This window comes from Podarcis erhardii (genome assembly GCF_964252035.2).
Source record: "Podarcis erhardii genome assembly, chromosome: 4".
Lineage (NCBI taxonomy): Eukaryota > Metazoa > Chordata > Lepidosauria > Squamata > Lacertidae > Podarcis > Podarcis erhardii.
In genome coordinates, this window is record NC_138508.1 from 90314604 (window position 1) to 90323461 (window position 8858).

At 42.8% G+C, this 8858-nt stretch overlaps 1 long non-coding RNA gene across 2 annotated transcripts; it reads left to right on the forward strand.

Moving 5' to 3' along the window:
- The first annotated feature begins 557 nt into the window (after positions 1-557).
- LOC309340867 lies at positions 558-2147 on the forward strand. 2 transcript variants are annotated; one of them, XR_014156136.1, is made up of 6 exons: positions 558-900; positions 1063-1153; positions 1260-1343; positions 1432-1536; positions 1667-1718; positions 1935-2147. It is a non-coding gene; the product is annotated as an uncharacterized lncRNA (long non-coding RNA). The 2 variants fall into 2 exon arrangements; XR_014156135.1 differs by having other exon boundaries at positions 1260-1536.
- The last annotated feature ends 6711 nt before the right edge of the window (positions 2148-8858 follow it).

Below are 8858 nucleotides of genomic sequence, written 5' to 3' on the forward strand. Positions count from 1 at the left end.
CTTTCCAGCTCTGGCGATGCTCTTTTAGGTCGCAGAACTGCAGAGAGATGGCAGGAATTGGGCCAGATGCCCCTCCTCTCTCTCTCACACACACACACATGAATTGGGGCTGCCAGCTTCTGAGTCGCTCTCTCTGCTTGTCTTTTCTAGGTTCAGGTGCTTAAGACGCCATATCATCTGCAACAAGATGGCCCCCTTGGAAGTCCTGGAGCAGCCTGCAGGGTCAGGTGACCAAGTGGCCCTCCATTTGGGGACAGAGGAGGGCAGGAATAGGCTGGGGGGGGGCATCTAGTAAAAAGATACACAGAGCCAGACGGCTGGATCCAACCCGCCTATCAGCAACAGCATCTGGAAACCCCCCCACAACCATCCCATTTTGTGGGGTCTGTTGGAGGAAGCAGGGGGCTGGGCTGTGGGGCAAGGCAGGGGGCAATTGTCAGTGGGAGGGGCACCTTACCTGGGGAACCATGTTCTGGGGGCAGGAGGTCAGGATTGGCCCCCAAGGCCTGGGATGTCCTTCTCCTGTAGTAGGACTCCCCCCACAAGGAACTGACAGCCTGACTTTTGCCTTTTAGCTGCTAGACAAAGATCAGCTTTATCTCCTGGGCATCATCCAGGACTGCCAGGCAGCTCGGCTCAGGGGGCTCTGAACCCTGAAGTACTCCAAGCAGGAGATGGCCAAAGCCATTCTGGTGAGTGATGGGTGGTGTGAGGGACCCCCATGGGGAGGGAGGGGCAGAGAGGGGCTGGCGTTTGGCGTTGGAGCCGTCTTCTGGAGACTCCTGGAAGGAGCTGACTTTCCTCCTCTGCTCTCTTCCAGGACATCCTCGACCACTTGGAGTACTTCAGGGATCACCCCTTGAGCCTGGCCCTGGCCTTCTAGGCCCTCCTGCAGTTGAGGTGAGTGGGGTCTTTGAGGTGAGTGGGATCATTGGACTGGGCGGGGCTGCAGGGGGCAGAACTCCGGGGGGAGCTTTGGGTGGGCAAGTCAGGCAGAAGGGAGAAGGGGACAATGGAGACTTGGAGGAGGTAGTGTCTAACTCCTTCCCTTTCTCTCTCCAGTTTTATGAGACCCCACTTCAGTCCCTCTGTGGTGAGTGTGATCCTCCATAGAACAACAGAGGCAGTGGGGAGTGCAGAGGAGGACAAAGAGGTATGTCCTCTGTGTTAAGTTCTCTTTGCACAGCTCTTTCTTCTTCCCATACTCTTACAAAATTTAACCCAGCAGCACTCAACCTTTCTTCTCTCTTTTCCCACAGGAACTGAAGAGGCCATTCCAGAGCCTGCTGGGGGGTCTCCTCCTAGAAGCCCCCAATACTAGCACCCTTCTCCAGTTGCTTACCGTAAGTATCCTGATAGCACCAGGAGTGGTTTTAGGGTTGCCCACCTATCCCTTACCCAACTAACTGTCCCATTTCTTTTATCCAGCAGAACCTCTGATATTACGCCCTTTTGGGGAGTGAAGATCAAAGGAAATTAGCGGCCAGCAGTATATCCCTGCTGCTGGCCCTTTCATGAAGATTCCCAAACCTCAGAGTAAGTATTTTGCCTTCCTATATTCAGTTCTTTGGCTGTTTCCATCCTTCCTGGGTGGGGCTGCTTCTCTTACACCCATCCAGGGTGGGGTAATAGTGTCATCTGACTCAGATTTGTCTTTCCTCTGCAGAACACAGTAATTCGGCCGGAGCTGACATGTTTCAGGAATAATCTGAAAGAAGGTAAGCCCCACACCTTGGGGACAGTGAACTCCCTTGTCCCTTGTTTGCTCAAGACACACCTCCCAGGTCTTTTTGCTGGGAGTCCTGCAGGACCTGCTCCCTGCCTGGCAGGCCTTTCCCACCTGGCCTGGGAGGGCAGCACCCAGACTGACTCCAGCTACAAGAAGCGGAGAGGACTGAACTGATTTTCTCTCTTTTTTATTCTTTTCCATCCAGATGACATCATCATTGAGGAGTTGTGATTTTCCTCCTTGAAGAAATTGCTGCTCTATTTGGACATCTCAACTGGCCAAAGACTGGCAGAAGAAGAGGCACTCACTGAGAATCAGGAGGGGGACAGACGATTTAAGCAGCCATGAAATATGGACTGAGATTGGGCAGAACAAGAAAGAAAGAAAGAAAGAAAGAAAGAAAGAAAGAAAGAAAGAAAGAAAGTTTTTAATAGATTTTGAATAAACATGCAATAAATTGTTACTGTTTTGAATTTCATTGTATTATTGTCTTCTTTTCTGTTGTTGAAATAGCATGAGCATTTTTTGCTGCTGCATCACTCCTCGGGTTGACTCATGTTAAGCTTGTGGTCCACTAAGACCCCTAGATCCTTTCCCCATGTACTACTAGCAAACCAGGTATCCCCCATCTTATATTGGTGCAGCCGGTTCTTCCTGCCAAAGTGCAGAACCTTAGATTAGTCCCTATTGGATTTCTTTTTGTTTTTGGTCACTTATGATTAGGTTATTAGAAGGCAAATGGAATTAGGAGTCATTCATTTTCATCAGAGGAATTAAGACAATTTATACAGATCCAACTGCAAACCTGATTGTAAATAATGCCATTACAGGAAAAATGTAAGGTATAGAAGGGGACAAGGCAAGGATGCCCCCTATCACTGCTTCAATCTATATCAGCCCTAGAGGTGTTGGTGCAGAGGATAAGAAATAATTCTGACATAAAGGGGATAAGGGTGGGCCAACGGAATTATAAGATAAAAGCCTTTGCGGGTGATGTGGTGTTTTCTGTAGAAGAACCATTGACAAGTGTACCTAAGTTATTACCATTTTCAGAGTTGGTTACATTACTGGCAACTACATGAAATATACAAAGAAGATAACAAGAAAGGATTTAGCTATACGACATCCAGATTCCAAAAGGAAGTCGTAGAAGGGAAGTTGAAGCTGCTGAAAGGTGGATATAGTAGTCTGTTAGAATGGGAAACAAAAGATGAAGAGGTGAAATCAGTAATGATTAAATGGGCACAGGATATAGGTCACAATATCACAATATAATCTTTGAAGACTGGGAAAGATTATGGAAAACTGATTTAAAATTTACAGATTGTTCTCTGTTGAAAGAAAATTATATGAAAATGATGTATAGATGATATACAACACCAGTACATATAGGAAAAACGTATAAAACCAGTTCAAACATCTGTTGGAAATGTAAGGAAAAAGAAGGGACTTTTTACCATATGTGGTGGGATTGCAGTAAATTTAGAAAATTTTGGGAAATGATATATAATGAGTTGAAGAAAATGTTCCAATTAACATTTGTCAAAAAACCTGAAGCATTTTTGTTAGGGATTTTCGGGAAAGACTTGCCAAGGAAATTTAACAATATCTTTATGTACATGACAACAGTTGCAAGAGTCTTAATAGCACAAGGATGGAAGAATGAAGAAACCCCTACTAAAAAACTATGGCAAGAGAAACTGATGGACTATGCAGAATTGGTGAAATTGACATACAAACTACGTGATAAGGACAACTGTGACTTTAAAGAAGAATGGGAACCTTTTACAAAGTATTTAAAGAAACAGCAAAATGAACTGGACTCCTTGGCAGGTTTTGAATAAACATTCACAAATTTATTATTAATAACATATAGACAAATAGGTTCAGGATTTTTACAATTTTATAATATGCAGAAAATTCTAAGTATGGAAAAACCAGAGAGAGAAGCTGAGGGAAGTCTGCCAACTGCGCTAACAGGCTGGCTCCGGGCTGCTGAGGCTGCCGCTGTCACATTTCCTGGGGACAGATTTGCAAATCTGGGGACACTCCGGGGATGGAATTTGTCCGGGGACAGAATTGCAAATTTGGGGACTGTCCCCGGGAACCGGGGATGTCTGGTAACCCTAAGGTAGAGAATCTAGGAGAAGGAAAACTCTGATCCTCAACCTCTGCTGCCTTGCAGGAAGATGTTATCACTGAGCAAACAAGTGTTGTAACAACTTGGAAGCATCCTAGACTCATGTATGTGAATCATCTAAACGAGTATAAGAGTCCTGCTGGATCTGACCAGTGGCTCACTTGGTCCAGCATACTTTTTGCATGGTGACCAGTCAACCAGATGTCTATGGGAAACTCATAAGCAGGACCTGAATGCATATCAGAACCACAATCAGATCACAACACTAATCTCCATAGATTGCCCCGAAACAGAAAGTATTTCAATAAAACATGGATAACCTCCAAGCTTCATGTGGTCTCAGATACTTGGATAACCATGCGGTATTTCTGAAGCAGTGTAACGAAAACAACAGCATCTTAAACAGCCCCAGATGGAAGTGTTATGAAGAGATTTTCATTAAGAAGAATACAATTTGTATTTGCGTGAGCCAGAGTAATGACACCATCATCTGTAAAAGACACAGTGCAACTTCACCTTTAATTAACTTAAAAGATGAAGTACAAATCCACTTTTAATTAACTTAACTTTGCCAGAGGTATTTAGCCTACTGACAGGGTTTTTGTGATTAAGTGCTATAACTGGAACAGTCACCCCCACCCCCATCTTCCTCATGTGCCCCATTCTTCCTAGTACTGAATGTGGCAATTTGCAAAGCACACTAAGTCCCCAAGACACCTCCCCAATAACTCACACATCACACAGAATTTTTGTTTAAAGTTTTTGGCATAATTTTGGCCACAACTTTATTAACACACATGGATGTGAATGGGTGCTTAGGCATTGGCTATGACTATCTGTCCCCCCGCCTGGGGACAGAACTGACTTCCGGATTCCAGGGAAAGTCAGTGAGGAGAAACAATATTGGGTAGAAAGTGGAGCTGAGCCACAGGCCCTCACCTTTCCCCCTCATGCTCCCAGGGGCTTGCGTGGCCCAAATCTGATTCCAGGGATTCGGACAAAAGCATGGCGAGCCCCTGAATTCATTTAACGGAATTCCCTTGCAGCAGCACCATTGGAGGGGCAGGCCCAGCCAGTCCTTACCCCTCCTCCAACCAATTATTTAACCAATGCCTAACTGCAACCTTACAAGTTATGACGATTTGCTACGCAGTAGGCAAAAACCAAATGGCACCAGCCAATCAGCCAAATCGACAAAATTCCTACCACGCCCCTGCCCCAACGGCAGATGACCCCATGACACGCATAGCAAGGTCAACACACCATAACAAAATAAGGGAGAGTGGGCGGGTGATCCGTTGCACGCAGCAAAAGTGAATGCTCTCACGCTGCGTGCAATTCTTAAAAAACCTCTGTTCCTTCCCCCTAAATGGCAACATCAATTTTACCCCAACAACATCATCGACCAATCCCTGCTAGAGGCCATCTATCCTAACCCTCCCGGCAACAGAGGGCTGGCTTGGCTGGCCCCAACCGCAACACGTGCTCTCTTTTAATGAGAACACGCTTTGTAAGCTGTACGGTTATTAAAAACACATGGTCTTCGGTTTGTACCCGGGAAACTATTTATTCTTAGATTGTAAGATGCAGCTGTTCAACTCCACTCTTCAAATAATTAGATGCTTGCCAACTTATGGATGTATAAAGATGGGACCTATAGAAAGCAATCACACTCTACCACCCTACGCAAACTGCAAGCATGGGTATAAGATCTAGATTAGGCCAACATTGCTTGTGATTCATCAAGCTAACTAGATCCCATCTCCTAAATGGGCAATATGAATCCATTTCATTGGTAGCCTGCTTGTAAATATGGGAAATACATAATGGGGAAAAGAATGGAGGAATAAAAGTATTTGGAACATACGTAAGAAACTTAGTATGCCTGACATTAGAAACACTAGATTGTGTGTGTGTGTGTGTGGGGGGGGAGAGAGAGAGAGAGAGAGAGAGAGAGAGAGAGAGAGAGAGAGAGAGATTAGCCCTACACACTAACTAATAGGCCACCAATCATTTGGGGCCAGTGGGAACATTTGAAATGTTGAGGAATTTCTGTGGTTGCCAGTCACAAAATGCCTGCCGTGAAGACAAAATGGCTGCTGTGGGGTGTGGTCTAAGACAAAAAGGGTGTCACAGCCAAAGGAACAGAAAAGGAGACAGGGGCTTCTCTATTCAAAATGGATGGGAGAATAGCATAGATGTCCAAACATGGCACCCAATGAAATTTGAGCATGTTAGCAGATGTGTTCACTGCAGAAAACGTTGAAAGGGGGCAAAAAGGAAGAGCAAAGTGGAGTGTCAGTGGAGATATCTACTGACACCTTTCTTGGGCACCATGGGAGGTAGTGATGGGCATATTGTGATGGATTTGTAATGACAAGTCTTGTATCTGATTGTTAGGTAGCAAAAGGCCTCTCTTGTTGGGAAGAATGTGGGCACTATGGTTGCAATAATGAATGGTCGCAGTTCTTTGTACATATCACTATCGGCCTTGATGGATCACGGTGTGGCATAGTCTAATCTGTTGCTTGGAAATCTGCCTGCTGCAACTTTTACAAAAACTCTCATGTTTTTATGCTAGTGTCATTGAGACACCTTTTCCTCTTCCTGGCAAGAGCAGAACAGCAACAGGAAACGACTCCTATCAACCCAGCTACTATTAAGTCCGGGGCACCTAGTGGTTGAACCAGTGATGGAGAGCCTCCTTATATGCCATTAGCCCAAGCCAGCATGGCCAATGCTTAGTGATGATGGGATCTGTAGTACAACAGCATCAGGCTGTCACAGGTTCCACATTAATGGAGTAAAACCATATAAAGGCATTTTTTACACTGGGGTAGCCAATGTGGTCCTTTCGAGATGTTGCTGGACTACAATTCACATCATCCATCATCATTGGCCATGCTGCCTTAGGCTGATGGGACTTGGAGTCCAACAACATTTGAAAAGCACCATGCTGGCATTTTTTTAATTTTTTTTTTAAAGAGGAAGGAGAAGCATTTAGCTTGGTGGGTGACAGGCTTTGCAGGACTGATCTGGATTAATTTTTTTGCCATACTGATATTATACTTGACATTAAAGGCATGTGAACTTCATGACTTGGATGATCTCAATCTGACTTGAAGCTGGAGGAAAAACCTGTCAGCTAGAAAAGGCTTTCTCTGCTAAGAGCTGGAAACTGAGTTGGACTTTACTTGAGGTAAACAAGTCAGCTGTTGACCGAGAAGGATTTATCTGAGTGATTAAATTGAACCCTTCCGATGCTCTCTGTGTATATAAACATTATTCCTGAGCTCTGCTCTGAAATGGAAAAGTTTGCCTGAATGCTGGTAAAAACTTGCTAGTGAGCTACTTTTTCTGAACCCAGAACTATGCTCTCACCCAATGAAAGGGTTTGCTGGTTGGTTTGTTTCTTTTTTAAAAAAGTTAATAGTTTTCAATATTTCAGTGTATATAGAAACCAGACTGATGCAAACATGTTTCTTATCTGTGTTTAAATAATGTTATTCGAACTCCTTTAATTTAGAAAACACCCAAGTTACGTGTAAGGATTTAGCAAGAAAACTATGGAGCCTATGCTTGGCAACTATACAATGTTGAAGGGATGTTATGGAGAACTCTGCTCTTTTATATTGTCCGTCATAATGTTGTTGTCTCAATGAAACCCTGATATTTTGCACGTGTCATTCACAGTTTTTCTTTTGTCTCCAGAACAGTAACTGCAAAGTTGGTGCCTCTTATGTTGCAATAAGTAAATGGAGATAATAGAACATACTAGTAAATTGCCATATTTCATACCTGAAGCAGAGGTCAAATTTCAAAGTTTTTTTTATTTGCAAACCCACAGCTTATACATCTGTTGCACTACTCTGTAATCTTGGCTACAGGTAGGGATAAATTTGGTTTGGTTTATGTTTAAATATGAAATTCACTAATCTTACTTCCTGAAACAATACACAAAATGGAAAAAAAAAAATCTAGATTCAGGTAGGTAACCGTGTTGGTCTGACGCAGTCAAAATAAAAGATTAAAAAGTAGTCCAGTAGCACCTTAGAGACTAGCTTAGTTTGTTCTGCTATCTGAAGCTATCTAAAGAAGTGTGCATGCACACGAAAGCTTATACCCAGAACAAACGTAGTTGGTCTCTAAGGTGCTACTGGACTACTTTTTAATTTTGAAAATAAATATCATTTGAAATTTGTACTTCTCTGCATTTTGCAGTGGGGCTCTCCAAGTGAATGATGTGTTCAAAAATACACAAATTGGGGGGAAGCATGCATAAAAATGCATGCAGAGTGAAAATAGCATACAAAGATGCATTTCTTGGGGAAGGTTGCTTGCAAAAATCTGTACGTTAGGAGAAATTGGATAAAAAATAAGTTTCTCAGAAGAAACATGTACCAAAATGCTGATGAATTTTCATTAAGACTTAAAAATAAAATCACAAAGTGATACAGAAATGTGGTGACATGAACTTAATATAAGAAAAATGAGAACCAGGGAGAAACCAAAACTGACAGATTTGCCAATCCCTAGTTTACGCCCAGTCAGGACATCTCTTTCCACAGAATAGTCATCGCTTAAGGCATGGGTGAGTAAACTATCTCCCTCCAGGTATCTGAAGAAGTCTGCATGCACATGAGAGCTTATACCCAGAACAAACTTAGTTGGTCTCTAAGGTGCTACTGGACAATTTTTATTTAAATTTTTTTATATATCTCCCTCCAGGCATTGATAGACTCTTACTCCAATAATAATAATAATAATAATAATAATAATAATAATAATAATAATAATAATAATAATAATAATTTATTTATACCCCACCCATCTGCCTGGGCTTCCCCAGCCACTCTGGGTAGCTTCCAAAAAATAAAATAAAATACTGTAATACATCAAATATTAAAAGCTTTCTTAAACAGGGCTGTCTTCAGATAATAATAATAATAATAATAATAATAATAATAATAATAATAATAATTTATTATT